Raw genomic sequence first — 18,875 nt, forward strand, 5'->3', positions numbered from 1 at the left:
AACTTCTTGAAAAGGGCTATACCGACAATGTTGAAATAAATCGAAGAATATCCATGATGAAGGGACGAATAAATAATTTTCAGGAAATTTTGTATCAGATGGAATGATTTAATATATAACAAAGAAGGTAATATGACCGAATGGGCTCGTGATCTGGAGGTCCAGTCAGAGGAGTTGGACTCAAGAGCTGTCATATTGTCTTCTCTATGCTCGGAGTTTTTAGGCAAACACACGCCAACTGACTCTACAAAGGACGTAGAAATGTTGAAGCTTATCGAGAAGCTTTCGAATAAGTTGGATGATATTCGAATAGCAGAAAAATCACGACCTGCTATCCGAATTCCAGGTCTTCATGCACCGTGTTGGGATGGAGCACCCCAAGACTTTCAGTCGTGGAGGGCTCGAATGGACCAATACTTTGAGTCAGCTTGTATGACTGATGGTAAAGAAAAGCTCACGATCTTGTTAAATGGCAACGCATTTTTTCATGAGAAAAAAAAATTAATATATAAAAAAAAAATAACCAGTAAGTAGCAGTCACGTATCCTTTTGATTTAAATTCAATTTTAAGTCTTTAAATGCGGTGATCTTATGTAGAAATATTAACCGAGTCATATCAAGTTGTTAATTCTTTATCTTAGATTTTATTACTTAGAATACTATGTAAATGATTTTTTTTTTTTACATTATTCAGACCTGAAAGATAGGGAAAATATTTTATGATTTATATACTCTTTTTTTATACAACAAGACTTCATAAGCATTCAACGAATAAGTAAGAAGTAAAAATGATTCATACAGATTTGAACGTAGAAAATTTTATAAATAGATACAATGGTCATGTAATAAAGCGAGCGATGTTGCAACTAATCAAGAATGCTAAGAAAGGCCACTGAAAGGGAGGAGCGTAGGCTGTCAGTAGATTAGATGGATGGACGTGGCAAGAAAGGATATGGGTGATGAGGGACTGTGGGAGGATGATGCGAGGAATAAAGGTAAATAAAGAAAGTTAACAAGAGAAGTAGACCCTGTTACCTGTTATCTAGTAGGGATAATATTATTGGAGTATGAATGAATATATATATATATATATATATATATATATATATATATATATATATATATATATATATATATATATATATATATATATGTGTGTGTGTGTGTGTGTGTGTGTATATGTGTGTATTTTTGTCTGTGCTTGTAATTACGGTATTTTAGATAAAAAGTGAAAGACGGATACTGAGAAATCTGTTTCGTTCACGCAAGAAAAATATAGATTATTTCAGGCAAGATAATTTACTGGAATTTAAGTTGCCGCCATTATGAAAGTAAAGTAACATTCAAAAATAGGCATATTATTTTGCCTCTCACTTATTATGCTTTATCTGAATAATCAACTTCATTGGTCCTCACTGATAATGGTGTTTTTTTTTATTTATTTATTTTTTTTTTTTTTTTTTTTTTTTTTTGGTATTACTCCTTAAACTTCTTCCATCTTTCAAAAGTGTAGATGTAAAAATTTTACGTTGTAATACGTGTATCAAAACTCTATAGGACTTATGATATAACGTAGCGTATATTCCACTAATAAATTAAGTAACTTTTTTTTTATCATTATTGTCAAACAGTAAAGTAAAAGATAGCATGCAAGACAATGATTAATATATTTGTATCTGCTAATAAACTTCTAGTATGCACTTTTGTGACAAGTCCTTTTAGCAGGTGTATGACATTATTATTACTACAGTCCTACTTACTAACTAAGAGACACGTAACGCCAGCTGAATATGCACACGCTCGGTTTAAATATTAGAGTGGAGGGAAAACACTAGTGATGGAATTGAAAATACATGAATTAACGACCAGGTGAACATAGAATTTCCGACGTTTGTGTGAACTTTCAGGCCAGTGAAATTGAATACCACAGTAATTTATTATTCCAGGTTATATGGAAGCATACTCGTAACCTTCTTAAAAAATATGCAATTACCCATTCTACAGTACAGAATAAGCCGCTACAGAAAATAAACTAATGCGGCATATCATAACCTGTATCGAACTTGTAAAGAACTGACACCCTTCTCGGGAAAGAAATGATTAAAAAAAAAAGAGTCATTTTCATCCTCTCTTTCCCTCACAATTTACTTCCAATGAAAACTAGGATAAATAAATTCCTAATAGAGGGAACGAACATTCTGGCTTACATTCGAAATAAGGACAGAATTTAGAATGCAACCGAAAACGACGACCTGCTATTATGCTGAATAAAACGTTGCAAATTGCAATTTCACTGACTAAAAGGTTAATTTCGTGTCTCTGGGGCAGAGGCGGCTGGTCACACACCTCTGGGAAATCATGACTGACTGCAAAATAACAAGAATAACAAGGTTTCTTGTTATTTAGCAGTTTTTTTCTCGTTTTTTGACACTGAATGTTTTAATCCTATCACTGCTAGATTGCAGTTTATTTATTTAGCAAACTTGTATCCACTTCTTTATTACGTTTATGGTCATGACTCTTGTATCCGGTATTAATTTTTTTATTACCCTGTTTTTTTTTTCTTGTTTTTTTTTTTTACTTCTCTTGAGTCTAATTTTGGTTGAATTTTAAATTACTAGAAGCTCAAAGTTTTTTTGTGTAGCAACCTTTGCTGGGGGGGGGGGGGGGAAATGGCTTAACAAAACCTATTCGTCATTTCGGTAAAACAAAACAACAAAATTTATTGCAAATAATTTGAGAATAAACCTCTTTATTCTCGGTCCTTTTTCTTAAACCATTCAACTTTACCCAATTAAAGGAGAAGAGGAGGGCTTATGGTGCTAGCAATGAGTGCTAATGACAAAGCTGGCTAACAACCCACTAATCTAGGTAACAAACATTGAACCTAAAACGAAAAAAAATTTCCAGTGTTTTGGGGTGAATGTTTAATATTGTCATATTAGCATGCAAAAAGTCCCAGTCTATCCTAATATATTATTAGAGATTTTCTAATGCTCTATCCAAAAGATGAAAACATACCAACCTTCTCGAATTAAAAAGCAAGAAATTATTTTGTCATGGATATTTCAGGTGGGCCTGCTTCATTATATTGTTCGGTATCTATTGATTTTAACTGAAAATCCAGCTCAGAATAGCAAAAACATCTCTCAAGTGCAGGTCTCCTTGAATGAAATCATTGTTGTAGATCACCTGGCCATTGTAGCCAAGCGCCAGCCCTTTCAGTTCTGCAGCCCATAGATGATATCATTATTTATATGTCTGCAGTATAGAACAAAGTTAGGGTATTTTACTATTGCTCTTCGTTCATAACCCAAAATAAGAACAATCATAGTTCACCTGCTGATTGTAAAACTTCTGGACCATGGCAGGGTTGGGAGATATGTCGTAATAAAACAGAGGCAATCCTGGTCTAACTAGTTCCCAAACAGGAATGTCAGTCAAAGATGCTAAGTCCGTTTCTGCTTTCCTGAAACATAAAATACTTTGGATAGAAATCGTTATGTGAGAAGGTTACCCAAAACATTCCCTCTGATATGCCAAAGATCTCATTGCTATAATCAATTGTGCCTTCTTCTAGTATCTATTCAGTTGATAATTATGAAAAATATCACTGATGGAATTTTTTAAATATTCTGGGATTAGATTCCCTAAATATTCCAATTTATTTCTGTGATAAGATAAGTTAAATATAAATATAGTTTCATAATTATACACCGTTTATCACTCTGAATCATTGCTAAGTTTGACTGAAATTCCAGTAACAAGGGTTATAACGTCCAAGTATACTTCAATAAAAATAAAGTTATTCTAATAAAAATTTGTAAAAATTTCCATTATATTTTCTATAAAGCTACTCTATAATGATATCAATTAGATGAAAATGTATAATAATTCAAATGCAAGATATATGCCTGAACAGTGTTTGACCATAGGTATCATAGTCAACAATGTACATTTTTTTTTTTTTAGTTCACTGAGGTTGTCAAGAAACTTAATTTATGAAAACGCTATCTTAATATATTCATTTTTCATGACATTCGGAAGACTTAGCAATGAAAAATTAGCCCAAAAACCCCGCCCCAAAATAAAACCCAAAAACGGCATCACTGCCCTCAACACTTTCAAGTTATCTCGAATGCCCTCCTCTCCCCCATATCTGTACAACATCGTCCCACCATAGAACTCTCTCAATCACACTACTCCTCTTAACCCATCGAATCACCTCCCTCCAACTATCCCCTCCTATCCTCCACTCTGAACCTCCTCTCTTATTCCCTTAACGCCACCCCTTACATCCATAACTACCCTTCAGGGCCCATTTACGTTCATAGAACACAAATTCTAAAGTCTAAAGTTACGTATTGCTAAAATGAAACCAGGTGGTCTTTGACCATTCATCACCCACCAGGCAATGATAAAGTTTGCGGCAAGAGAAGTGATGATATCCGAGACTCCTTGGTCCCTCTAGGATTCAAACTGAGGGGCAATGGTCAGGGAGAAGAGATAGACCAGGTCATCCCCGTGAGATATTCCCTCCCTCAGCATCGTGGAGTTGTAACCGAGCTCCTCCATCTTCTTGTAATGTGTCATCGCCCACACTGGGCTCTTTGGATCCCTCTGAGTCATCAAATACCTGTTCCAGGGAGTATTTTCATCTTTATGAATGTCATCATTAAAAATACTTATTATATTACTAATGGTTAAGATTATGATAATGATGATGATTATCATTTGGATATAAAGTAATATATCACTTTACTCTGTAATCCATTACAGAATTTCATCGTTTTATCTTCTGACCCCCCCCCCCAAAAAAAAAGACATTTGTTTTTCATAGCTAAATATTAGAAAGATAACATCTACTAATCTATTGAAAAGACCAGTTTTGAATAGACTTACTCTCAGTACAGCGATTTACAAAGGTGTTGACATCTCTATCTTCAGACCTACCCTTATTGGTCATGCCATAATCCATAATAATCATCCTGCATGCATACTCTGAAACTTGTGTTACTAAATATCATACTTACGCATGTACTGGCGATCCTGATGTTGCAAGGTGACTTGCCATGTCGTCAATGCATATATGAAAACAAAAGTCTGTCATCCCCTGAGAGATAAAAAAAAACGAAATGGACTTGTTAGAAAAACGTTATTCGTTATTACACTCACACACAAACACATACACGCACACACAAAAATATATTATATACATACGTATATATATATATATATATATATATATATATATATATATATATATATATATATATATATATATATATATATATAATGAGCATAGGCTTTGAAGTTTCAACCACCGTCTATGTATATACTTAGACAGTGGCTGTAAGTTAATTGTGTTTACTATGAATTCATATATATTTCATAATGGAGTGAACGCAGAGGTCAGTATAATCAAGATGGCCTACATTGGTAAATCCTTCCACCAGCATGTCTTTCAAGGTCCTAATATGACTCGAGTAGTAGAAGTTTTGTGCTAGGAAATTCATCGTCATGAACACTTCGGGATCATTCCATGCAGTAAAGAATTCTGGGGCGACAGTATCATAGAGGGCACTGGCAGTTTTATCGGTGTGCAGTAACAGCGAATCTTCATATTACGGAGAGAAGAGAGCAGGTAAAGATTAGTAGAATTACAATTATGCCCTGAATGTGTAAGTTCCAAAAATTTTCTTTGCATTGCTAACAAAGTACTTTCTCTTATTTTCCATATAAATAACATCACAGCACATATCTGTTTTTATAAATAGATATAACAATATAATCTTTGTTGGTCTATTTCCACTGTAAGTTGAATGTGTGTGTCTGAATGAAAAAATATAGTTACTGCACATCTAAACCTGTGGTAATTTAATCACGACGGCATGTTAATAAAACATTTTAATAAGGGAAGGGCATGTAATGTTTCAGATATGTCATGATTCTGTCATAAAGTAGGGCAGACAACAAAGGACTCACTGGCAGCGAACACCAGACCCTCGTTAGGAACCTTGCCCGTAATAGATGGAACAGTATGAATGGTCAGTTCATCCAAGGGAGCGGGCAGATATGGATGCAGTCTTAAACCACCATCTACTATTGGCGGAAACCATACCGGTGAGAATTCCAGTCTCTGTAAAATTAAATCAATAAATGTATGTCAAAAAGAGATTAGTATAAAAAATCTATTTTTAATGTTCTTCAGCCGGTTTAAGATAATCTATTGTTCAATATTACCGATTGAAACAAAATCAGGAGGTGTTAACCCTAGTTATATGTTTATCTTAGCTGTAATGAACACTAATGCACGTTACCACTCTTGAATTTCAATTATATCCAGACATTGTTTATATGTCGTTGGAAACCTTCAAATATTTGACCAAGTAATTACGGCTAATAAATAAACATTATATAAATTTTGCTTCAAACTCTTTATATTTAACGTTTAATAAGATAATATGTTTTAACCACTTTCAACAAATCTTCGAAAGAATCCGCTTTCAAAACTTACTCCTCATGAATTGTAGCATATGAAATGTCAGGTGTTACTTATATCATTCTTACTGAAAACAGGAATAACACTCTCGTATATAGCACTCTGGGCATGCAGGATGTCATCTATATCTTTCGCCTTAATGCAAGAGGAGAGAGCAACTGAAGGCTCAGTCGGACATGAGAGTTCAACAGCTAGTCTTCTTCTTCTTCTTCTTAGATTGCCCAGCCTTATTGCTGGGCACGGGCTTTTGCGTTGGCAGCCCGTCTGGGGGGTTTAGGGTGTGTTGGGTTGGGACCTTTATTATTCGGTACACACACTGGTAATTGGGTTTTTTCTTCTTTATCTAGTGGTCGTCAGCGGCAGCAGCCCAGGAGGTTCCGTCCGACTCGGCAGTGGGGCCCTTGGCAATATGCCGGCTCCCATGGGTATGACAGGCTGCTCCACCCCTAGAGCTTGGCCTATCTGTGGAGGTCCTGTGAGGCAGGCCTTTGTGTCAATTCTTTACTTATATATATCCCGTTTGCTGCCGAGGGACGGACGGTTGGGGCTGCATCTTCTTGGAGGCAAAGTAGGGTTTGCTGTAGGTGCTGCATCTTTTCTCTTCATCAGGAGGGGTGCAGGCCCTTGGAGCCACGAGCGGAAAAATTTTACTTGTAGAGAAAGAGGTATAGTAGCGAGTCCCATGGGAGTAGAAGGTCATGGGAAGGAGCTGATAGGATTTGAGTGGGAGGCAGAAATTTGAAGGGCATAAAGTATCACTGGAGTTTTGGATTAGCAAGAGGGACAGTTATATAGTAGCGAGTCCCATGTGAGATGAGGGTCATGGGAAGGAGAGTGAAAGTCAGTTAGTGGTAGGCAAAAAAAAAAAAAAAAAGGGGGGGGGGAAGTCCCCTGGTTTTTATTTTATTTTATGTTATTTATTTATTTATTTATTTTTTCCTAGTGCATCATCTTGGGGGTGGGTATGAGGTGAGGAAGGCTTTTTATTGGTGGATGTTACTTAGCACGTGCTTAGTTATTATTTCTGCCGTCGTAGGAGGAGGGGAGCCAGTCGACGAGCCCCCTCTTCTGGTTGTGCTTGAATAGCCCAATCACAATTACTCGCTCCGCTCAGTATAATCGCTTCATGTACCAAATCTTATTGTAAAGAAGAAGTATGGTATGTTAGAATATAGAATTTTTATTTCTTTTTGACTGATACATGTGTTTCAAACATGATAACCTCAATAAGCTAGAAATACAACTTAGCAGAGAAAGATTACACTTTCAGAGCAACAATTAGTTTCAAAGGGGCCGGTCGGCTAATGCCGTCTTTTAAGGACAGGAATTTGACATTCGTACCACTTAATATGGTGACTTAGGACATCTCCAAAGGGCATAAGATTTTTACCTCTTCAGTTCGGTTTTGCAGCGCCAGGATGATTTATCCTCCCTCGATAGATAATTGATATTAGGACCTGGGATTACTGTCGTATATAGACCGGATCTATACCTCCAATCAAGTGAAGAGTTTTCCTTTTTTTAAGGTCATTCTTTTACTATTTATGATTATTCTCCATCATGGTAAAAAAAATAACCCTAAAAATTAGGGGGAAAATATTTGGAAAATAATAAGAAACCAAACCGGAAAAAAAAGGCAACACTTAATTGTTTTATAATATCTTTCTAAATTATAAACCAAATTCCAATGCTATATTTTTATAGCTTAGGGAGAAGATAGAATTTGAGGGTCAACAGTTTTAATTTTGAAATACAGGACTTCAATAATTTCCTTTGTATCTGTACAAAGACAATATCAATAAACCATGATTATTATGAATTTTTTTTTTTTTTTTGGGGGGGGGTGGTACTAATAAACCATAACAATGTTATTTATCATAATTTGATCATAAATGAAGATCCCTTTACGGAATATCTTGCTTCTTTAACCCCCTGTCAGGAAAGGCGGCCGCTCCTCCATCCAAACGACTCTCTCTGTCTCTCTTACTACGGATCCAGTCTTATTGGAAATACATCTTTTGGTTTCCTTCATTCAACCAGGTGCAATATGACTAAGAAAAGCAGTAGTTCTCATAACTTGTCAATACTATTCAATCAATCAAGTATGATAAAATAGATTGTATGGGAGTCCTGCTCTATAAAGTGACTGGGGCCAACCAAATCTTAGTGGACCGTGTATATTAACAAGAAGTAATATCAAACTCGTTTAGTATATACTAAATTCCTATAATCAATATCTTATTTGTTAAACATGGCTATTTCTACTGCACCCTAGAATTTAACATACATGGGAGTAACCTATCAACAGGAGGAAAACCTTTTGTCAGGGGAGAATATAAGTGGAGGTTGGTCGAGCTGGAGCCAGCAGAAAATCCTCCCACAGTGATTTGATTCGGGTCGCTTCCAAACTCTGAAACATGGCGTTTGACCCAACGAAGAGCAAATGCTTGGTCTAGAACTCCATAGTTCCCAGGAAGCATGGAATCTCTCGTACTCAGGTAACCTGAATTTAAATTTTTGGTTTTTTCTTTATTACAGGAATGCTGGAAATTTTACTTCTCAATTATAACGTATAGCATATTATTTATGTTTTTAATTACTCTTTTTGAATTATTTTAGGTGCTTTCCAGGTCTGTAGCGAGGTTTATAAGCTCTGTGAATTATTTCAAAATCTAAATAATTTTAAGTAACATTTTTAAATTTGCAATGTGACAATAGACAGAAATCACGATAGGAAAAATAAAAAACAAGGCTCACTGACACAGAAAAATAAAAATGCGCAAGTATGTGTGTAATCATTAGGAAAAGAACTTTATATGTGTCTAAAAGGCTGGAATTACGAATAAAAGTTCTTAGTGCAAAAAAGAACCTCCAGCATAAAAACATAAATTATCTATTTGAAAATGAGATAACAAAAGTTAATTCAAGGTGTAAATCGAGGATTTACTTACCGCTGTGTTTTTCTGTTACATTGTTACATGTAGGCTTAGGACACTCCATTGTTTGACTAGGATTTGCTGTAAAATGCTTCTAAATAATATAACTGCTAGGTGTCATAATACACAGATCCTTGGAATCTCTGCTCTATGACTGCTAAATCGCAACTTGCATAATTAGTTGTGGAATATCATGGAAAGCTGTGTTTTATATCATTGATTTTGGAGAACAGTAAGGAAATTTTGGACATATGTAACATACATAATAAGTTTATATTTTCGGTTTCCTATTGCATAATATCATTAACAGGACTCATTTTATGTTAAGAGTATAAACATTGTCCACAAAGTGGTGAAATTCAAATTCAATTACAATGTAACTAATGCATACAAGATTCACAACCTATCTCGTTCTAAAAACATATACATTGGCGATAAACTCATATTACTAAACAAAGAAAAATACAATTAGCAAAAATCCATTGAAACAGATGTATATGGAAAGAATGAATAGCTTCAATTCCTCCATAGCATCATGAAACTTTGCACACACTGAACACACATTGAATGATTATCACAAACACGATAAATTATAAAAGGAAATATACCGTATTTTTCTCGTCTTATGAAAAGTCAACATATTATTCGGTGTTGACATCCATAAAAATTGATTATTAGAACGTACTGGGTAGGCTAAAATACTGCAAAACTTCTACAGAATAGATGAAAGTCAAACGTTTATAGTCGGCCATCATTTGTAGGTTATACGTTTGCAAATGTGGTTATTTGTAAAACAAAGAACGGCATAGCCTAACAAGTAAAAATTTACCCAATTGCGTTTCACGTTAAGTACTATAGCGTCCCAAGAATTTCAAACTAACCACACCCTTTTCGACCCAGACTGTTTCACACTTTTTCTTCTCCACACATCACAACTTCATATCTCTCAGTGACTCTGCCTCACTCTTGCATTGCCTTTTATTGTGCGTGCATATTCGGTTTCAGTCCTCTTTGTGCATAATCACATTGGGATGTAAAAAAAAAATCAGAATATATCGAGAGTGCTTATGGAGATTTTCGTATAAATTACGATAAGTATATTATAAACAATATATTTTGTTGTTACAGTATATACATATAAGTGTGGTAATGACTAGTTTTATGTGTAGACTTATCATGTATTGTGCTTACGTACTTACAGTGCGTACACTTGTGTATAGTTACTGAAATGTATTCATATAGTAATTCATTCTGTGATAAAAAAAAACAAATAAAAACAATGAAGTGAAGTAGAGTGCGTTTTTAGGTGACCTAACTTGAATAATGAGTAGAAACATGGTAAGTTATGAGTTTAGCCACCCAAGAGTAGTAAGCAATTACAGATTCCTGATTTTCGCTCCTGTGTCTTTTTATCTAATCCTGCGGAATAAGGGGACTAACTGTTACACACATAAGGTAAACCCATACGGGTTTTAAATCTTGAATGGTATAGATTGTCAGGTACTAGATGGTCAAAGTGGCATATCAGTTTCTCTCTCTCTCTCTCTCTCTCTCTCTCTCTCTCTCTCTCTCTCTCTCTCTCTCTCTCTCTCTCTCTCTCTCTCTCTCTATATATATATATATATATATATATATATATATATATATATATATATATATATATATATATATATATATATATATATATATCAGAATCTCATAGAAGTTACAACATCAAATTTCCATTTCTTTTCTGTAGTTTGCTTTAGAATATTCTGCATGTTAAAAGATATCTATGTTCATCGTGTATATATATTTTTATAAATTGTTTCATAACGTGATGCATATAACCGATTATAGTCGAGTATGTACTTACAACATCGTAGAATGTACAATACAGTAGTTACCCAATGCCCCCAGACGGTAATTGATGGTTACTACAACGAGATTCCTTGATAAAAGTCTTTCAACACCGAATGGGTTGGCTGATCCTCGAATGTAGGCTCCTCCATGGATCCAAAATAGCACAGGCAGAAGTTTGTCGGTAATCCCTTTTTGGTCAGCGCCTTTTAAAGATGAAACCAAAAGGTAATCTATGCATATACCAATAATCCCATGCTTTTCGTATGCCAGGTTTATCAGAATATTGATAAAGCAAAGATAATGAAGTACATATACTGGCTATATGAGCAAGTTTTCAGTCATTCTTGTTTTAATAAATACAATATACACGATAAATAACTAGAGATACTTCTCACCTCTTAGGTAAGGTGTGAAGACGTTTAGGAATAGACAGTCCTCTGAGCCAAGAATGGAATCACAAAACGGGTCATACTGGGGGCAAATTGATCCAAATTTGGTGGCATTCAGGAACCCTTCTTTCCAAGTACCTTCCAAGTGTATAGGGTCGCTAAATCTAAGTTCACCAACAGGAGATTTGGCGTAGGGTATTTCCCTAGAGAAAAAAATTATGTATTTCACACGTAGAAATTTATTACGATACAGTAATAGTATGTTTGTCTCAATAGAAGCTGATTTATTTATACTTAACTATCTCGACCTAAAAACACAATAGACAAAAAAAAGAACTTCAAGTTCAACATATCCACACAACACATGCGGAAAGAATTAGCTTTACTGACTGAAAATGAAATATTTTATCTTTGTGGAAATTGATATTTTAGAAACGCAATCCCAGTTAGGCAATTATGATAACCTAACCCTTTAATCAAGCTATTAACACTAGAAAAAGAAACTATCCCCTTTACGCAAAAAATATTAGAGGTGACTAGCTCATAAATTTATTTTAGAATTACCTGAATGCATAATGTCGAGTTTCGCCACGTGAGAACGGTCAGAGGGAATTTGTAGGCCTATCAGAGTTAACATGGTGGTTTTCATTTTGACCTAAACACTCGCTGGGCCTCCATCAGGTTAACGAAATAAAACATCAAAGAAATTAAAGCGTTGCAAACAATGATTAAGGATTTCCTGTATTTTTTATGTTTCACTATGGGATACTTAACATCACAAAGGGCGTTATTTGTCGAAGTAGCGACGTAAGAGTCAGAGACCTTTTGTCTCTGCAAACCTCGATGACATAGTATATCCTGAAGGTGATGACTCAACGTTTTTCTCAGCTGTTGAAAGTGCATTTTTTCCTAAAATTAGGAGGACCAACACCACGAGTTTTAGCAGTATCATGACGAAGCGTAGGCGTACCTTTGAGAGACAATTAAGCACATTATTTAAGAAACAGAAAAACAAAACTAGATTTTTAGACTGTCAGGTAGCCAAGATCAAGCTTAAAGCCACGCGTTGCATATTCACAATTGAAACTTTTATTGGAATTTGCCATTATTTTCTGTGCAATGATTTCATTATCAAAAAATCTTATTGCAATTCTATCAACGATTATTGTATTACAATAAGAGTTCCTGAAAACTTACGAACAAAATTGCAACTTTTTTTATGGTGCTAATTATCTCATATTTCTGTTGAAATCAGGAATTATAGCCTAAGAAGTTACCATGTTAAACTTAAATCTTATTTCTAATCATATGGAAGTCATATCATAAAACAGTGAAATTAGATATCTTTAGTTAAATAATAATAATAATAATAATAATAATAATAATAATAATTATAAATATTGTTATTATTATTATTATTATTATTATTATTATTATTATTATTATTATTATTATTATTATTATTATTATTATTATTATTATTATTATTATTATTATTTAATATAAATTCTAGGAAGACTAACTAGTGCTAGGACATACAAGAATAAATTAGATGAAAACCCATTGTAAATAACATATAAAATATTATCAATTAAACCTCTGCTTCTTAATAAACGTTACAATATTGAAAAAAGAAACTCATAAATGTATGCAAACCACTGGGAGCCATCCCATGGGTTAATCTTGTATGACCAACAATCTATTTTGCTGAAATAATTTCAGCTCTTTTCTCTTTTTTGTCTTATGATACCCATGGGGGAGTCAACTGGTTAGATTTGTTTCAGTTAATTGTTTCCTGATTAATTTTTCTACACAGTTTACCCTTTAGTCAATATAAAAATTATTTTATTTCAATTACAAAATCCTTAATTGTCGGTCAGTTGGTTTGTATTGAAGCCAACACTTCTTGTTGCCACGGGCCTTTCCCTTGGTTGGCTCGTAGGTTCCTTAATTTAGAGTTTAATGTTAAGTTTGGATAAATTCACAACTGATTTAACAACACTAACTATTCTTTCAACAACATCAATATGAGCCAGTGTCCAGCATATTTCAATATTTACCCAAAATGAAATTCAGAATATTGATGAGATGCTGAATTTGATATAAGGGTTGATTCATATATGTGTAAACTCTAAGTTACTTTTATGGTACCACTCGTATCTTAATAGAGGTCACATTTAGGAGTTAGCTTACATTCAATTCTTTTAATCATATTAATTGGTAATGAATTGGCTGCCATTTCAAGCATAAATACATTAAATAGGAACATAACAAAGCCTTTGGAGAGATCTGTGTTAAATCGCTTCCACAAAAAATATAGAAGATCAGAATATATGATATTCACTTATAGGTAACTGATATCCCATCACCGTCGTTTGTAGGATATAAAAATCAAACCCTCTTATCTGAGTCTTCATTATTTAATTTACCTATGGTGAAGCTTCTGGGAGATCTATCGCCTTCACTTATTAGACAAAACGACAACACAACACAGCTTATTAGTCGACCTCCCAACAGTGAGTCCACTCTACAAATGAAAACATTATATATGATTTCTCCATAGATTGTAAAAAAAATGCTGATAAGGGGTAACCATTATATAACCATTGCTATCTATAGTATATCATATCTATTGTTCACTTGACTTTTAACACACTGAGGCCCAATCAGTCAAATTGTGTTGAAAATATCTATTTTTTATTTATTAGATATGGCTGTCTTGATTTTTTATTCTATTTTATTTGTGTTGGTCTCGTATGTGTTAAGTGAAGGGATAAGAACCGAAGAGATGATTTGGTGATTACCAATGAAAATAAGGAAGAATTACAGAGAGGGGTGATAGAGTGGCAAGACACTTGAGGGTAAATGTTGATAATACTGAAGCTATTGTTAGCAGTAAGGAAGGTAGGAATAGGTAGCCATACAGGAAAGTAGAGGAGCAGTTATAAAAGAGGTTGAACAGTTTAGATACTTGAACTCTACTATAAATGGTTAGGGATGGTGTGTGGCCGAAGTTGAGAATATGATAAAATCAGCATGGGGGAAAGTGGAGGGAGGTAACAGAAGTGTTATGTGATAGTAAAATACCAATTAAGGTAAAAGTCAATATGTAGAGCACAGTAATAAGACCAATTTTAATATATGGGTCAGAAACTTTGGCTTCAAGGTGAGAAGTGGAAGTAAAGCTTTAGAGAACAGAGATGAGAGGGCTGAGGTGGATTATGGGAATATCAGTTCTTGAAATATTAGAAATGATGAAATAAGAAGAATGCCAGGAGTAGTAAAAGATACAGATGATAAGAGTATTACGACTGATATGGTGTGCGTATGTGTTGGAGATGGATGATGGAGAGGGGGTAAAGAGAGCTTAGGAGGACTCTGTTATGGGGAGAAAATCAAGAGCGGGCAGTGAATTAGATGGTGAGATAAGCTGAAGGAGGATATGGAGAGAAAAAGTTTGGTGGAAGAGGATGCCTTTGATAGAAGGTACTGGAAAGGGTGCATTAGGAATCTGACCCCTTAATGTGAGGACAAAGGTGGGGAAGAAGAAGAGTGAAGAAATACTGTATCTTCCTCATTTCCGTTTTTCTCAGGCTAAATTAACTAGTTTAGCTTTTTGGTCTCGTGAAATTGAGGTTCTTTGGAAGGACCTTGATGCGCTATGGATGTGTAGATCCAAATGGTATTTTCCCTTTGTTTTTTTAAAGAGACTACAGATTTTCTAGCTGATATGGTATTTGTTATTTTCTGCAAGATGGCCAGAAGAGGTTCTTTACCACTTGTAGGAGAATTGGTAATGTTACTTCATTATGTAAATGCGATTATGGTAGCTCAATCCTGGCGATTACTGCCCATTTTCCATAACTCCCATATTATCTAAAGTTATTAAATATCTTTTGGCAAAATGTCTAAACAGGTTTGCTGGAAGTAATCATTTACTCCCTAGTTTGCCATTTGGCTTTTATAAAGGCTTTACCGCCTTCTGACAATCTCCAAAACTGTAAAAAAAATCCCTTGATTATGGTCACAGAGTTTGCATGATTGTCCTTGATTTCAGTGCTGCCTCTCCCATGATAATCATGAGACCTTTGCTTTCAAACTCAAACAGCTGTGAGTGGGTAGGTCCTTTCTTAGCATTATTTCTGAATTTTTCAAGTAACAGATCACGAAGAGTTCTTGCTGATTGTTGCCATAGTGAGTATTGGAATGTGATATCTGGTGTTCACCAAGGTAATGTTCCTGGCCCATGACTTTTAACACTATATACACATGACATGTGGTTTTACCTAGAAAACCAGCTCGTTCCATTTATAGATGATGCTATTCTTATTACATCAATTCCATCTTTCGAACGTAGACGTAGGTAAAATCAATGTATGAAGCTGGACCATAACAAAACTCTAACTATGATTGTAAGTAGGTTGAGGAAAGGTCTGCAGGATTTGCAACTGCATTATAATTTGATTTTCCTTTTATTCGTAATATTCCTGAAGGCATTATTCTTTTAATGTAATTCGGGTTTAATCCTTGCCCACGAGATTGCAACTTTCATAAATTGCATGATTTCCAGTTAATGAGAGTCATGCTCATTTCAGTTATTTGAACAACTGCCTGAATCTTTCTGGACTTGGTCCCCAAAAAAGGAAGATGAGAGAGAGAGAGAGAGAGAGAGAGAGAGAGAGAGAGAGAGAGAGAGATGAAAGGATAAAACTGAATACCATTAACATTGCTTTGCGGGAGTTTTAAGATTTCTTTCTTTTACGATCAATTAAGTGAGCTGTAATTCCATATAGACGAGTTAGTCCAGACATCATTGGACAGTGATTAGCTTCATTGTAAATATGTATAACAAAAAAAGCGGTAGATCTTAGTGTTTTGTAATTGTGAAATTATCGTATCACAGTCAGGACAATATCGTTTTAATTTGTGACAGAAATGGAATGTCGTAAAATTGCTACTTAATATACAGTTGTGTTTAATTTGAATATGCCCCATTCATGAAATGTGATATGTATGGGAGAACACTGTCAATACACTTCACGTATGACTTTATTCCTAAAATAGGCGAGAAAAGTTTTCCTTTTTATAAATAGCATTCCATAATGCCTGATAGTATTATTATTATGATGTTATCGGCTTCATAGCATTAATTCATGTTTTATTTTTCTTCTAATGACAAAACGTTATCAGTGTTATAACTGCAATAATTTCCCGTCTTTATCTTGACTCTATCTGAAGATCTTATTTTTTTCTACTTTTATTGCATACTTAAGAAAATTATTCGGCAATTTTCATGGAAACTGATTTTATTTTCCGAAATGGGAAAATCGGCTTATATTTACTTTACCATTCAGTGGGGTAATACTCTAAAAAGCTGTTTTGTTTAGATGTGGTTCCATGAAAATTATCAGAGTAGATACTTATTCCTAATTTACATTTCTATGTTTTTTTTTTTTTTTTTAATTAATAACTAATTTATCTCTTCGTTTTGACTTCGTAAGGAGAAGTGAAAACAAAAGCTAAATGAGGGAGGCTTTGTTCATTTTGATGCATTATGGACATTATCAGATGATTCCGTAAATGCATACCATCGATAAATCCCTTAAGCATCATGATATTACAAATAACACTCACCAGTAAAGTTATAGTAAACACATTGCCATAACTGAATAATTGGAGGGGATAAGTACTCTATAACATTAGAAAACCCCACACGTTCAAAAAGAATTTTCAGGATGCCAAAAAACTCCAAATCAAATTATTCAATCGATGGGAATCTGATTATGACGGATTTCTCGAAATAACCTAAGAAATATATATGTGTCCTCTCGGAATGCAACCAACAACAATCAAATGACACACATACACATGCAGGCGCACACTTACCCGAACGTACATACACACACTAAGGAGGGTACGACGTAAGCAAATTACCGGGTCTTCTGCTGCTATGTTTGAGAAGTAAGGAGATTATACGCGAACTCCTTGGACGTCTTCTTTGAATTCTGAACGTTGCAAACATTAACTTCCAGCTGCCCGATCTCGGTCGCAAGCGCCTCTCTGTAGATCTTAAGAGGATTAGACCATTCTCAAGCGTGGAAATGCACTATGAGTGGAGAAATGTGAGAACTCCTGCATTAGGCTAACTAATCGCATTCATAGGGGGATTTTTACACATTTTTATTCATGCATAGCATTATTATGAGAAGAAATTCTGTCTTACTCCGGGTATCCATAACATTTTCACGAAAAGGAATTACTTGTAATGGTAAAAGTCAATCCCTTCTATCATTCTATCACAAAGGATAAATTAAATTTAAAACTTTATTAATATTGTGAATTTAAAACACCGCTATTCATACAAATAATTATGAGGTGTAACGGGATTTCAAAATCCTCGAGGTAAGAGTTTTTTATCAGTATTCGGCATATTTTTATAAATTTAGCTGCCAAACCAGTTATTCGTTTGTCTGAGACCCCTTAAGAAATTTTAACTTTTTTTTTTCGCAACATAGAAAATCAGTGTTATCAATATTTCAATAAATGGAATTAGAATCTTATAAATGTATCTTTCATGATCCTCTAACACTATATTAATATATAATCTGACCTTTACACAGCATAAGTAAAGATCTACGTGAAGAGGAAGTATCTCTTTCATTATTTTAAATAATGTATTTTTGTTTCTAGGAAAAGCTTTTTTTTTTAGTCGTACATCCATGACTATCTAATAATCCTAATCTGCTAACTATTATTATATAAGTGTCATTTGAATACGATCTCACCATTCTTCATGTACGAATATTTTCTGGTCATTGCCATTCCTATTTTTTTTTCTTTTGCGAAATTGTCTCGCAATGTCTCCTCATGAATGTGAACAGTTTTCCTTTATTATTTATTTTCATCATTTGCAAATAGTAGGTTGGCCCATGTCACCAGCCACCGGTTGAGACACTACCGTTAAAGAATTATTGTATCCATTGACTGGCCAGACAGTTCTATATTGGATCCATGGAATAGTCTGGCTCTGTTCTCCACATTCTCCCCTGTCCCCATATACCTGACAAAATTGAGATTACCAAATAATTCTTCTCTCGAGGTGTTATCTATTTTAATGTAATTGTTCAATGCGTACTTTACTCTTGGTTAGGGTAGGTTCTTTAGCTACGTAAAGCAGCTCATCTAGAAGCACACTACAAAATCAAA

The 18,875-nt window shown here is 34.4% G+C and overlaps 1 pseudogene; it reads right to left on the reverse strand.

The window, feature by feature from the left end:
* Positions 1-3,306: 3,306 nt before the first annotated feature.
* Positions 3,307-18,875, reverse strand: part of LOC137640760 (carboxylic ester hydrolase-like) — a 47,777-nt pseudogene continuing 32,208 nt past the window's right edge.

The sequence above is a fragment of the Palaemon carinicauda genome, chromosome 5, assembly GCF_036898095.1.
Source record: "Palaemon carinicauda isolate YSFRI2023 chromosome 5, ASM3689809v2, whole genome shotgun sequence".
NCBI lineage: Eukaryota > Metazoa > Arthropoda > Malacostraca > Decapoda > Palaemonidae > Palaemon > Palaemon carinicauda.